General features: G+C 43.6%; 3 long non-coding RNA genes and 1 pseudogene across 4 annotated transcripts; 2 read left to right on the top strand and 2 right to left on the bottom strand.

Moving 5' to 3' along the window:
* Positions 1 to 14,835, top strand: part of LOC130538217 (NACHT, LRR and PYD domains-containing protein 14-like) — a 141,114-nt pseudogene that overhangs the window by 45,188 nt on the left and 81,091 nt on the right.
* On the top strand, positions 8,235 to 10,802 carry LOC130538236 (uncharacterized). 2 transcript variants are annotated; one of them, XR_008953822.1, is made up of 3 exons: positions 8,235 to 8,589; positions 8,668 to 10,434; positions 10,560 to 10,802. It is a non-coding gene; the product is annotated as an uncharacterized LOC130538236 (long non-coding RNA). The 2 variants fall into 2 exon arrangements; XR_008953821.1 differs by having other exon boundaries at positions 8,235 to 9,047; positions 9,325 to 10,434.
* LOC130538235 (uncharacterized) lies at positions 11,072 to 12,373 on the bottom strand. The gene is made up of 4 exons (XR_008953820.1): positions 12,214 to 12,373; positions 11,785 to 11,926; positions 11,467 to 11,685; positions 11,072 to 11,390 (listed from the first exon to the last, which is right to left on the bottom strand). It is a non-coding gene; the product is annotated as an uncharacterized LOC130538235 (long non-coding RNA).
* On the bottom strand, positions 13,661 to 14,400 carry LOC130538242 (uncharacterized). Its single transcript, XR_008953828.1, has 2 exons — positions 13,993 to 14,400; positions 13,661 to 13,956 (listed from the first exon to the last, which is right to left on the bottom strand). It is a non-coding gene; the product is annotated as an uncharacterized LOC130538242 (long non-coding RNA).

Here is a 14,835-nt window from a genome sequence, read left to right as displayed (position 1 = left end):
AAGCTACGTGAAAGAGTCAAAATCCTTCAGGAAAGGGAAGTGTGCAGTACTCCATTAGAGCAAGTTGAAAAGGAGAACAAACTTGTTTTGGAAACTGAAGTTTGGGAAGAAAACATCAATGGTATTAACCAGCAGTTGTCTGAAGACATCAACAGGGGTGATGACTTAAATGGACAGCTGAAAAAGACCCAACGCCTGTTCTTTATTTACAAAACATCATTAAGAATTACTGTAAAGAAACGTCTGCCCTCCGTAGCACTGTGAAAAAGCTTGTGGAAAAATTAGAGGATAATCAGACCTCAGAATACAAAAGTAATTTCAAGTTCTTCAGTCCAAAGTGGAAGAAGCATCAAGCAGAGATCAGTCTTCTAATTAGCCAGAGGCGTTTGGCACGGGACAGCATTGAAGACCTCAAAGAGCAGCTGGACAGGGCAAAATACATCTATAGCATCTTTAGGATCATGTTTGAGAAGATTCAGATGGAGGTTGATGAACTTGAGGAAATAATAAAGTGGCTTGATGACAGGCTGCTGAAAATTAGTCCTTCGTTGAGCCAAAGAATGTGTAGATGGTTGGGGCTAGCACCAGCAAAAGAAGAAATTGAGATGGCCATCCTCAGAATACAGAAACGTGAGGCTAAGTGCAGACTGAAGGATCTTCGAAAGCAGCTTTTGGATGTCAAACGCTTTTATTCTCGATATGAACACATCACAGGGAAGATTAAGGAGGACAAGCATATCCTTCAGAAACGACTGAGAACATTTGAGGAGAAGCTGGAGAGTACGATTCAGGAAGAAAGAATCAGAACAAAGGCGTTCGAACATTGGAATTGAATATTTACCACTGTCCAAATGTCACAATTGAACAACTTATGATTGTACAACTGTTGCCTGAACATGGAGTCGTTGTGTTTTAAGGAAATATATGACATTCTGTATAAAACTTGTCAAGTTAACATACATTAATGCGACTATGATAAAGAAGCTCTTCATGCCTCTTCATATAAAAAAATCTTTTGACATAATCTGCAATCTCTGTCAAGATTAATATTAAACTAGAAAACATTCACTTGGAGAGCTCAGTCTTCCACTAAGGAGGTAATTTCCTGACATATACTCTGTGTCTGAAACCACTCCCTATACCCTAATAGTGCACTCAATAGTGTGGACGCTATTTTGAAATAGTGTCTGAATGCTTAGTGAGCATCGCTGTACCCTATGTAGTGTACTCAATGTATCCCACAGTGCACCGCGAAAAGTAGTGTACAACTGATGCACCCTAACTCCGAAATATATCCCAACAGTGTCCGCGGTCTCACGTGGCAATCTGTTCATGGTGGGTAAACGAGGAGAGATGACGTACAAATGTATGTATCGTCCGCTATTTGTTTCACATATCTTACTAAAGCGTAAAATTCTTTCACCTTAGCGGAACATTGCTGCCTCCATTTTAATATGTTTTTGCCTTCATTTATTTATGCGCGATTATGAGCATCGTATTAGATTACGTACCGCTTTAATTCTACTTTACTAGAGTTGGTGCATTTTAAATGGAAATTTAAGGTACTGTGGGAGTGATATTAATATAATGCAGACGCGGGTGCGAGAGGAGAGCACGGAGAAGGTTTGTCAGAAGAACCTACTAGTGATGGGATGATGATACCTCAAGGAGTGTATTGACACACTACACAAACTGTATTGATACTGTGTTGGTCACCCGATAGTGACCCCTGCAGTAGTTATAAAATGATTGCAGGTAAAGGAATTCCTTGTTTGCTAAACTGAGTTGGTCTGTAAAATATAGCAAATTTGAGTTACAATTCAGAGTTACAATTTTTTACTTATGTACACACATTTTTTGTTAACTTAACTGTTAAATCATATGAAATAATACAAAAAAGTGATTTGTTTATGAATTTTTATTGAGGAACAAAAGTTTTTGGAGTGTCTTTGCTCCAAGGCGATTTCTCCTCTTAGACACCAGCTCCCCAGCCTTAGAAAATACTCTTTCACACGGTGCAGATGACGATGGTGAGCAGAGAGTTTTAAGTGCAAGTTGATGCAGATGTGGATATGTTTTCTGGTTGTCTCTCGAGTATCTGCCAATTCTTCACTGCCATGCCGAGCTCTATAATGCCTCAGCATTGATGAAGTGCTCTTATTGATATAAGAGAGCTCTGTGGAGCAGAGCCGACACTTCAGCTACAATAACATAAAAAGTTACAAACAATTCAAACCTCTTACTGGAACAGAGTAAAAACTAAGGTGGCGCATTGCATTCACTTGTTAAAAAAACAGACACCCTATCTCATGATTTCGAGATCAGGATCTCGTTATTATGAGATAAAATGAATAAAGCAACTGTAAGGCTCTTTAACTGACTATCATATGCATCACAGGTCATTCACTTGATAAAGTGATAAAGTGAGTGCAACGTGCCACCGTAAAAAATAGTATAACAGTAAACAATGCTCAAAGGAGAAAAAGACTTCCCTTGTTTGGAGTCACAAGATCAAAATTATTCCACACTGGGGGAAACTTCTTAGAACGATCCATAATTGCGCAACTGCAAAACTCCATCCAACAAACCCACGACCCAGTTTGTTTCCTTATAACACACTTTGGCGCGGCACATGATTCTTTGTTACACGCACCGATACGGGGTTTCACTCTTGAGCTCTCGGCACAGTGCTGACGCACCAGTGTCGCTCGTCCCATCACTAGAACCTACCACTCCATGGGAACGAACTATATGTGGCACGCGGATGGTTATGATAAACTTAAGCCATTTGGTTTTACTCTTTCCGGCTGTATTGATGGATTTTCACACAAAGTGCTGTGGCTCACATGGGGGCCTTCAAATAATGACCCAAGTGTGATCGGCCACTATTTTCTGTCATGTGTGCGAAACCTCTCTCATTCCCATGAGATTGAGGACTGATAGCTGCACGGAGAACGGGATCGTAGCTGCAATTCAGTGCACCCTACGCCACCACCACAGAGACCACTACTCTGGAGCGTCCAGCCACATGTATGGCTCATCCACAAATAACCAGAGGATTGAGTCCTGGTGGTCCATATTCAGAAAGGGGAGGTAAATGGCCTTCATCAAGTCATTTGCCTTTTATTTCACTCATTCACTTATACATATGTATATGCTTAAAATTATCATTTATTTTACCAATTTCCATAGGAGTCAGTTCTGGATGGAGCTATTTGCAGACCTTAGAGATGCCGGATACTTCAACGGGAGTCATGAGCATCAGTGTCTACTGAGATACTGCTTTGGTGATGTCATTCAGAAGGACTTGGATGAGTGTGTTGGATTGTGGTACAGCCACAGGATCCAGCCCTCCAAAACAGCATCATGTCCAGGAGGAGTGCCCAATGAGCTCTACTACTTACCACACCGGTAATATTTGATGGTAGATTGTCTGCATTTATTTTGTTTTTCAAATAAATGTAATAATATCTTCTGTGTAACATAGGTTGACTCCAGAGACTGTGGATTTCAAATTGAACAGACTCAACTGGATGCTTTTCCTGAGGCTCCCCTGACAAGAGCTCCATGTGGGGATGCAAACATGCAGGAGTACCTGGACTTGGCCATGCAGAGCAATCATTTACAGAAGGCAGAGTACTGGCAGTCTGCAACTGAGCTGTATCTGAAACTAAAAGAAATTACTCAGCTATGATTGAAAAGACATTTATTAGAAAGGTGTAACTTGTACACAAAGTGTCTTAATTTGTCACCCGCAGAATCCTTATTTTAAAGTGTGAAATATGAATAAACATAATGCGTAGTAATGAGCATGGATTTCCTTTTTTTTAATAATTATAAATCGGGAACTACTGTTTCATGAACAGAACACAGTTTCAGAATGATGACCCCCCCCCCAAATAAAACAAAAAACAAAACAGCCTCTTACTTTGCAACAAAACACATCTTTAACATCACTTAACAGCCTCTTACTTTAACATCAAAACACTTGGAACTGCACCTTTAGGTGCACCAATGACAACGGCATAACAGCAGAACAATAAACATTTTTTGAGTCCAATATGGCTCATAAACAGCCAAATCCTGGACTATTCTGAATTCCAAAGTCCATTTGTGCCTTGAACACACTGTAGGAATCCAGGATTGGTAATTTCAACAAGTAAGAACAAGTATTTGACATTGGGAAAGGAGAGCCATCCAAGAACTCTATTTTTGGCAACAGTTCCAACCCAGAAGGAGGAAGTGATGTCAGCCCTGTGGCAAACATCAAAACTTCTTCCACAGACACAGCAGCCTCACCTTCTGCAAAGAAAAAATGTTCAGGTAGATATACATGGTAATGTGCTTTTCCAAGTAGTTATAAAAAAACAAAACAAACCTTCACAGTCACGGAGATAGTCTGCCCAGTAGGCCAAGATTACACTTTCTTTTTGTCTCCTGTTGCTCCCTGCAGGGCTGACGTCAGGTGTAAAGAGTCTCAATGTCAAAGCCAGCGAGTCGCTTTTCAGAGTGGCACAGAACTGGTGTATATATGTCAGTAGTGTGTATGAGTGTGTTTAGTTGAGTGTGATTCAGTAGTGTGTATGAATGTGTGATTATATCAGTGTGTTTCAGCAGTGTGTATGAGTGTGTGTTTCTATGAGTGTGATTCAGTAGTGTGTATGAGTGTGTGTTTCTATGAGTGTGATTCAGCAGTGTGTATGAGTGTGTTTCTATGAGTGTGATTCATTAGTGTGTATGAGTGTGTTTATATGAGTGTGATTCAGTAGTAGTTCAGAAGGCTTCTTCACTTCTGAACTGAAGAAGCCTTCTGGATAGAAGGCGAAACATCTTCAAGAGAAGAAACCCAGTCCAGTTGACAGAGAAAACTACCTTGGATGATTCAGAATCTACACAGGCATCTTAAATGAATGTGATTCAGTAGTGTGTATGAGTGTTGTGTTTTGTGGAATTGTCCAATTTCATCTTTCTTTTTCCTTAATTATTTCTTTAATTCTTCTCTTTAATTTCTTTTTAATTATTTCTCTCTAAGGGATAAAATGGTTTCATTGACTAAAAGGCCGATACGTCCTTGGTCGCTAGGCTAGTTTAATGAGCACTGTCACTTTAAGTAGTGTCTGCACTTTGTGCCCATGTGACCCTTTTGACTGGTTGACAAGGAAGCGGGAGATTTCAGTTGTATTGGTTACCTGTCCGCATTCTCACCTGGTGTCCGGCTGCTTGGTGAGTTTTATTGGGTTTCTTACTTTTCTGCTGGCTTTGTCATCTGCTGTCATGTAGGCTACTGCTGTGCTGTTGGGTCTACTTGGTAAAGCTAATGATAAGTCTTGGGTTTGTTTGGTATACTTTTAGAACTTTCATTGTCTCCATGCTCCTAAACTTAAATATTGATATTGTGATGTTGTTAACGGAGATGGATTTGGTGCTTGACCGTCTTTCTGAAGCTTTAAATGTTTGTTCAGGTTGCTTTTTCCCTTGCTTTGGAATGTTTGATTGTTTGGCCAGCTTGTGGCAAGGATGTCTACTTCCTGGTTTGCCCAGTGGTTTCTGGGAGCTGTAGTCCAGCTGTATTTCCTTTGGCGAGACAGAGGCTATTGGGGCTGCTGCTGGGCTATATCAGATTTGCCTTTGAGACATGTATAAATGCTTGGGATTTGCTACTTTGAATGTTATTAATGTGTTTCAAGATTTCATTTGCTGCTGATATTTGATGTTTGATATTTGAATATGATGCAATGTGTATGTAAATACTGGAAAGTTGTACTTATAATGGACATGAGTGAAACCTTGCATTTCTTGATTTCAGGTTTATTACCTGCTCACTGCACTTTGGAAATAAAAATAACAAAAGTGGAAAAATTGAAAAGAGTAATGTCCTTATAGTTTAAACACCAAGTTACCCTTTCCGTGGGGAAAACGGAACACTGAGTGTGTTTATGAGTGTGATTCAGTCATGTGTATGAGAGTGTTTATGAGTGTGATTCAGTAGTGTGTATGAGAGTGTTTATGAGTGTGATTCGGCCGTGTGTATGAGAGTGTTTATATGAGAGTGTGATTCGGCCGTGTGTAGGAGAGTGTGGTTGTGTGAGTGTGATTCGGCCGTGTGTAGGAGAGTGTGTTGTGTGAGTGTGATTCGGCGTGTGTTGTGGTGTGTGAGTGTGGTGTGAGTGTGTGTGTGTGAGTGTGATTCGGCCGTGTGTAGGAGAGTGTGTGTGTGTGTGTGTGTGTTTATATGAGTGTTTCAGTCGTGTGTGTGTGTGTTTATATGAGTGTTTCAGTCGTGTTTCTCCCTGAACCTTGAGAGATTTTCTTGGATCCTTCAGCTCCTTCTGCTGTGCCTTGTGTCATTATGTTAGCAATGTTCAGTTCTCCAGGAATCAACCACCAGTCTTGGATCTCACCCACACAATTTGCAAAGGTTTGGTGTCCACAATTATCTCTTTGGATGGCACCCAAGACTTGGGTTGTCCACTAGATGGAACCATTATTCCACTTCTAATCTTCCATGTCTCTTAAAATAGTTCCTGAGCCAGGCTGCAAAGACTGGTCCACAAATTTCACCTTTTTATCCCTTCTCCTTTCTGAGCCAGTGGAGTCACTTTTGGCTTTTGCTTCCACGAAGCGGAAGTCAACTCGCCCCTCTATGTTCCATCTCAGGTACATGACTGCTCCATAGGTTCTATTACTCTGTCTGAGAGGGTGATTCCACCAGGCTTCCCTCTCCAGTCAGCTGGTGTGATGCTTCTGTTGAAATTGATTTGTCCAAGCTCTACAGATTCTTTGAACAGTTTAATGGCTTCTTCTATTCCACCTTTTCACCCCAAGTCCGAAGGTCTTCCAAGAAGCTGGAACTGGGATGATGACTCCCAGTTCCAGCTTCTTGGAAGACCTTCGTTACAAGGGTTGCCACTTTCTGTTTAACAGATGTAACTAGACCAATTGGGTCACTACCTGACTTAGCAGCTCTCTCCTGCTCAGAGGATAAGGTGTTCCCAGTCTCATATCCTCCTCCTTCAGAGCTTCCCCCGCCGACTTTTCCAGAAGTAGATTGATGTAAGCATGTAGAGCTTTATTGTCTCCATCCATCCATCCATCTTTATTTATATAGTGTATGTTACAATCAAAATTGTTTCAAGGTGCTTTCCAGAACCCCAGGGCCTGACCCCAGACAAGCAAGAGTGGCAGGAAAAACTCCCCTTCAACAGGAAGAAACCTTGAGCAGGACCATGTGGGGGACCCTCCTGCTGATGGCCGGCTGGGTAAAGAGAGAGGAGAGGAGAGGGAGGAGGGGGGAAGAGGAGAGGAGAGGCACAGAGCACAGAAACGCACACAAAAATACACTATACAATGGGTCAGCGGGGCTGGAGGTCGTCATGCAGCTCTGAAGGCGGCGATACCTGTAAATAAATAGAGGTGGGGGGGGAGCAGAAAAACTACACAGGAATCGTCATAACTATTCTGCTTGATGACAAAAGAGATCTAATATTTAACAGTCCACACTTAATTGTGATATTAGTTTCTCCAACTTGTGCTTTCGTATTAATTTTAATAAGATTATGGTGATTGACCGCTCCCCCACTCTGTGCTTGGTGAACTTTTAACCGTGGAACAGAGACTGCCTCTATAGTGTTAAATATGTTATTGTTGGTGGATGAGGGTTCTATGGAAGCAGCAGAGAGGTGTGTAAGACTACAACTCTGCGTCCTGGTCTGGACCCTGGATTGTCAGGTCACTTTGGGTCTAATAAAATTAGCCAGATTACTAGAATGAGAGAAGCGCCATCTCGAGTGGGATTACGACACCGTCTTTCCTAATCAGACCAGGTTTTCCCCAAAAGTGCTCCAATTGTCTACAAAGGCCACCTGGTTATCGGGGCACCACCGTGACAGCCAGCGACGGAGCGACAACATGTGGCTAAACATCTCCTCGCTGGCCAGATTGGGGAGGGGACCAGAGAATGCTACGGAGTCCAACATCGTTTTTGCGTAGTTACACACCGACTCCAAGTTAATTTTGGTGACCTCCGACTGACGAAGCCGGGTGTCGTTGGCTCCGACGTGAATAATAACTTTACCAAATTTACGATTACCTCTCGCCAGCAGCCGTAAATTTGCTTCTATGTCGCCCGCTCTGGCCCCCGGAATCCACCTAACTACGGTCGCTGGAGTCGGCTTCACGTGGCGCAAAACAGAGTCGCCAATTACCAGGGTCGGTTTCTCAGCGGGTGTGTCGCCGAGTGGGGAAAAACGATTAGGCACGGGAAGCGGTTGGTGGTGCACTGCAGGCCTTTGTTTTGGGCTACGCTTCCTGCGAACCGTCTCCCAGCCGCCCTGGCTAGCCGGCTGCTCGGCTGCTGCCGGGGGACGGCTAGCTGAAGCTACGCTAGGCGGCTCCGCAGCAGCTAGCTTCTCCTGGCTACCTGACCCAACTCCTGCTAACTCCAAGCTGCGGAACCGCGTCTCAAGCTCGCTAAGTCTCGTCTCCATAGCCGTAAATAAACGACACTTTCTGCACCTTCATTAAAGGAGGCAGAGGAGTAACTAAACATTTCACACGCTGAACAGACAAAGACACTGGGTGAAACAGACGGTGAGGCCATGCTAATGCTAATAGTCAGCGGAGCCCTGTATTTGTTTAATATGGGTTGTTTCTCAATGTTGTTATCAGGTGACTAGAATGTCCCAAGTATTCATGTTTACGTAAAGTGAATCCAACACACCGTGCACAGTGCAACCAACGAACGATTGAGAAGACAGGAAGTGACGCAGTACGTTACCAGAATCCACACTATTCCAGCAATCCCACTTGCAGGCTGTGCAGCATTTGCTTCTTCTGCAATTCCTTGTGCAGTGGCAAACTCACCTGCCCTAAATTAAAGTCTGCTGTTGGTTTCTTTAAGATAGCTCACTCTGCCAACTAGGTCTCTTGTCTTCCCCCAGGTCCATCCACCACTCCCATGCTAACATGAGTCTTGATGATTTCCATCATCCTCTTCTCCAAGAGGTGCAAATGCACCGCATAACCCTCCAGTTGGGTCCTCTTCACAGGTAGGCTCCCTGCTTCCTCAGCACTTTTCTTTGCCACCAGGACTGCAGCTGTAATTTTGTCGTGACCATACCTTGACCAGAGGTTTGTCTGGAAAATGCAGCTCACCTGTTTAAACCTTGTTTCTGCTTCATCCAAAGTCTTTCCTATGTCACCTTCCAGCGCTTCTCCAAGGCGCTCCTCTTTTATTGCCTCAGCCAATAATGTAGTCCTGTATTCATCATTTGTTTTGACTACTTTCCTTAGACAGTCTGAGAGCTTATCAAATTCCTCCCGCAGCTCTTCTTCTACCATTCTGCCTGCTCCCTTACTGATGAAGTTGACTTGCCTGGTGAAGCAGCTTTTTGCAGTGGTCCTCTCCTTTTCGAGCTGCTTGACCTCACTGACACTCCAGTCTCCCTTGCATCTACAGCTTTTTAGTCGACCTACAATCTTCCCGACCAAGCTGTCTGCGTGGTTTTCAACTGTCGAGTTATTGTGATCTGCCTGAGCTCAACCAGGCTTGGCACAGAGGATGCAAAAGTCAACTCAATTCCAGCCACTATTTTATTTGACACCTTCATGTCCCCACAGTTGCTGTAACCCTTCTAGGTTATTTGCGGCCTTGTAGAAGCACAACTCCAGCCTCAGTCTGGCTCTAATGTTCTGCTTCCATATGGCCACCAGGTCACACAGGTCCCCGTCCCATATCCTGTCCCTGCCTGTCAGGTGGATCACCAGTTTGGCCTCTCCAATTAAAAGAAATTGAGTACTTGAAACTTTGTGCGTTTTTTTGTACGCGATCCCACCAATAAAACCTGGAGCACAGGACATGACGTTAAAAAAGTTAGAAAAGCTCTGTGAAAATGCTAAAAACCCCTGGGAGTCTTCTGCGGTCTGTAAAAACATGAAAAACCGTCTGACAGACCACAGAATGGAAACACGTTGCAGACAGTGCGGTTTAAAACGGATATAAAAGCATTGGTGGTGATGGCACCACGCAGGGTCCTCTGCTGAAGGTCTCCAGTCTTTTTATGGGGGGGTTTGTACAGAGTCCTCCACTGTGGACTCTGTCCGCCCACACAGTGGCAGCTCTGTTGAGCAGCCCCAGACCATTAATTGTCTTTACAATGTTTAAATAAAAAGCCTGTTTGCTGTGCCATGAAGGCCCAGTTTAGCCTTGTGGCAGACCTTGAGGAGAGGGTCGCTGAACTCCTCAGACCCAGGGCTTAGCTGGAGGTCAGGGAAGGCATCCTTGGGGTCAGGCTCAATTCCTCCTCTGCCGTATCGCAGAAGAAGGCTCCTCTCCCTCACAGAGCGCGTCCAGAGCTCCAAACTTCTTTTTACTAGCCTGAACGGTTAAAAAAATGCTAAAGTTAAAATTCTGAACTTGCTAAAGGTTAAGGCCCTGTGGTGTGTGTGTGTGTGTGGTGTGTGTGTGTGTGGTGTGTGTGTGGTGTGTGTGTGTGTGTGTGTGTGTGTGTGTGTTGTGTTAATGTTTTACCTATGACTCCTCATATATTCATCCAAAATAGTCAACTTTAATCATCACAGCTATGATCCATGTAAGAATGTACTGGTGTCTTCTTTCTTAGATGAGACTGCTCTGTTTTTAACTGACTTTAAATTTGTAAAAATGAAATTGGCTGCCTCCTTTTTTATCAAAGTGTTCTTAAGGCATGGGCCCTTTTTAAATGTACTGTATTTTCGTGACCATAAGGTACGGTGGCCGAGAGGTGCAAAACACTTTTACAAGCGGCTGAAACAAATTTACAAATGACAAAACACTTTCCTTTGCAACTGCAAACTGCAGTTGTCATTTGCAACTGCAACCTTTAGGGCACCAGGGTTTTCAATGAAGTTAAAAAAGAGGCAACATCATTCTGAAAGTTTTTTCATGAAAACAGGAGGGCACTTTTATATATGAAAAAAAAAAAGGAAATCCAGGCTCAAAGATTCAGGGGGGCATCAGGGGGTGTTTCATGATTCATTAAAAGTCTTAGTTCACGATTTTATTCTATCTATTAAAAAAAAAAGTAAATCCATGCTCATTACTATGCATTATGTTTATTCATATTTCCCTCTTTAAAATAATGATGCTGCAGGTGACAAATTAAGACACTTTGTGTACAAGTTACACCTTTATAATGTCTTTTCAATCATAGCTGAGTAATTTCTTTTAGTTTCAGATACAGCTCAGCTGCAGACTGCCAGTACTCTGCCTTCTGTAACTGATTGCTCTGCATGGCCAAGTCCAGGTACTCCTGCATGTTTGCATCCCCACATGGAGCTCTTGTCAGGGGAGCCTCAGGAAAAGCATCCAGTTGAGTCTGTTCAATTTGAAATCCACAGTCTCTGGAGTCAACCTATGTTACACAGAAGATATTATTATATTTATTTGAAAAACAAAATTACTGCAGACAATCTACCATCAAATATTACCGGTGTGGTAAGTAGTAGAGCTCATTGGGCACTCCTCCTGGACATGATGCTGTTCTGGAGGGCCGGATCCTGTGGCTGTACCACAATCCAACACACTCATCCAAGTCCTTCTGAATGACATCACCAAAGCAGTATCTCAGTAGACACTGATGCTCATGACTCCCGTTGAAGTATCCGGCGTCTCTAAGGTCTGCAAATAGCTCCATCCAGAACTGACTCCTATGGAAATTGGTAAAATAAATGATAATTTTAAGCATATACATATGTATAAGTGAATGAGTGAAATAAAAGGCAAATGACTTGATGAAGGCCATTTACCTCCCCTTTCTGAATATGGACCACCAGGACTCAATCCTCTGGTTTTAGTCGCTTTTCAGAGTGGCAGAGAACTGGGGTCAGCAAAGAAGGGTGTTGCTGTAGTGCTGTCAGAAACTGAAGGGCTGAAAGGCCATCTTTGAATCTACAACGTGAACACAAACACTTTCACTGCTGTGTAGTGCCAACAGCAACAACCAATTAAACTATCTAAATTGTATTATCTTAAGTTTATATATTTTATAAGTTTATAAGGTTATATTTGTTTGTTATGTTGAGTATTTATAGATTAGCATAAGGCAGAGAATGGAGAGACAGACATCATATAGGCTAGCAGTTGTAACACCATAGATATACATGCCATGAGACATTTCAAGCAAATTTCATTTTTTTGGGGTGGAACGACAAAAAACAAATGAAAATTTAACTTACCTGTCAATTACAGATGAGTTGCGGTCAATAACATACCATCGGACGTAGTCTGCCACAATGTCCTTCTTTTCTTCAGTTAGAAAGTTAGCAGCCGGTAACCAATGGTACAGCTGATTCACTTTGTACGTACTTCAGATAGCGAATAGTTCCCTCTCATGGATCAGGCAATAGGTGGCAGGCCCTCCATTCGGCCCCCATGCCTCATTGCCTCAGCCTGGGGGAAGAGCCATTCATTTTCTGAGTCAGGCTCCCCAGATTCAGTCCCAGATAGACCTGATGGAGAGTCAGAGACAGAGGAGGAGGAACCAGGGCCAGCACCACGCACGCGCCAGCGTGCGATAGGGTCCTTGAGCTGCTGGAGAGGGCCGAGGAAAGGGTGACACGAGAGGAAGCCAGGGAGGAGAGACTTTTAAATCTCTTAGAGAAACTGGTAGACAAAATGTAAAAAAGAATGTATTAAATTGTTTAAGTTAACTTCCATCAAAGATTGCTTTCTTGGCATCATATGGTTGATAACAAATGCTTTATTCAAAGTTTAAATTTAATTGGTACAATTTTTGATTTTGAAACCAAAACTATTTACAAAAACACACACTTGCATATATATAACAACTTGCATTTATCCTATTATGATTTTGAAATACCTATTTACAAAAATGGAACCCAAAAAAATATTCAAATTAAATGGAACCTGCCAGAAAAAAGACTTTATGATGGCAGCCAGGTTGAACAGACGTCAAGCTCCAAAATTCTGGATTATAAAGACCAGTCCTAAATGCAATCATGTTCATAGAGAGCTGGTGGGAGGTGGGTTGGTGCTGACAGGGCAGCAGTCAGTCTGCTCCGAATTTGCTCTCCACATTGCAGGTCTGGCTGCATTTGACCAATGTCATCTGACCCAAGTGCCTCTTCTGAGGGTTCCATGCTGTCACCATTCCACAAGCACACATTGTGCAGAATGGTGCAGCATGCAATGACCTTGGTGGCAAATGCAGGCTCCACCTCTCGAGCTTTAAGGAATATTGCCCGCTGTAGTATCTGAAGCCTGTGTATCTATTCTGTGCATGCCTTTACTTCTATAAGGCCGCAATGCAGCCAGCCTGGTGCCACATTAGGAGATGCTCCACATGTGTCCTGTGATTTCTGCCTCGAGAAATTGAAAAGATGGCGGAGGGAAGATAAATAAAGGGAAGATAGGCCTGTTGTTGCTTGCTGTAGTTGAGGAATAACATTTGTCGTGCAAGAAAAACAGTGATGATGCTGTCATTGGTCCCTGATGATGACTTTTTGCTGTTTGGACAGTATGTCTGAAACCACAGGCTGAAACCACATCCTGTCATCCTTCAGGACCTTCCTCCACTTCATCTTTCCATGTTTGTCCTGAAAGGATGCAGCCTGTTACGATACATGGTGGTAGCGGACCCGAACGCAGGCCAGGACACAGTGGTGGAGAGGTCAAAGGCTTTATTTACAGGGAAGGGGAGCACACATTAACAGAAACAGTCCTCCTGGACCGCATGGGGATCGGGAGGCAGCGTCCGCCCGTCCCAGGTCCATCGGCGACTCCCCAAACCAGACGCAGTCCCCCTGGACTGCCGGGAACTCGGAACACTGGTGAGTCCTCAACACGCTGCAGTCCTCCTGGACCGGCGAGGACTCGGGAGTCCGGCGCAACACGAACGTGCCCCGAGACACTGAGGGCAGAGGCAGTCCTCCTAGACTGCAAGGGGAGCAGGAGCAGTCCTCCAGGACAACAGGAACACAGGAACAGGAGCCAACACCAAGGAACCCAACCAAGCTCCCACACTAGACCAACAAACACACTCCCTACACGAACCGACACCCCAGCCCTGACAGGCAGGCACAACCTGCTTAAATAGACAGCAAGATGTAAATTGCCTACAGGTGCGCCCAATTGTGCTCAACACCGCCCCCTGCAGGCCAAAGACAGACACAAACCAGAAATCCCAACACAGCCCTCTGGAAGAGTTCATTGGTTTCATCCTCTTTCAGCCATGCAACATCAGCCTGTGGGAGCCCATTGGGAGCAGACTCCCACATTTTGTGCCATCCCTCGTATGTCACCTAATAAGAAAACACACGATTATATCCGGCAGCCGATATATAGTCACTGAATACTCAAACTTGAGTTTGCTTTTAATGGATTACCTTCGGTTGTGCTTCTGATGTTGCTGTGGACCACCAGGGCTGAGGTGCTGCATCCATCACGGTGGTCGTCGTCCTCTCGGGAGCCGCTACCGGAACCTTGAATATAACCAGCGTTTTAGTGTAAGTTTTCGTATTGGCACACTTTAGTGTGGCGTCCCCAGGACATGGAGCAAAGAGTCACCTCGATGTGTGGATCATAACTCATCTAAAATGTAGCTTCAGTCCTCAATGCGTTCTCAAAGCTTGTGCATAATATTAATTATATTGTCCGTATTTTCCGGACTATAAGCCGCACCTGTATATAAGCCGCAACCGCTCAATTTTAAAAAATAAATAAATTTAAAAAAAGATATATAATGATCCATTCAACCGTCCACTTGGTTTCAATGACTATGTCTTCCTTCAGGAGCAACCTGATCTCTTTGGCATTGTACGTTAGAGAGCTGCAAGGCA

The sequence above is a fragment of the Takifugu flavidus genome, chromosome 14, assembly GCF_003711565.1.
Source record: "Takifugu flavidus isolate HTHZ2018 chromosome 14, ASM371156v2, whole genome shotgun sequence".
NCBI lineage: Eukaryota > Metazoa > Chordata > Actinopteri > Tetraodontiformes > Tetraodontidae > Takifugu > Takifugu flavidus.
The sequence above is the reverse complement of the archived record's forward strand: the minus strand, read 5'-3'. Positions and strand labels throughout refer to the sequence as shown.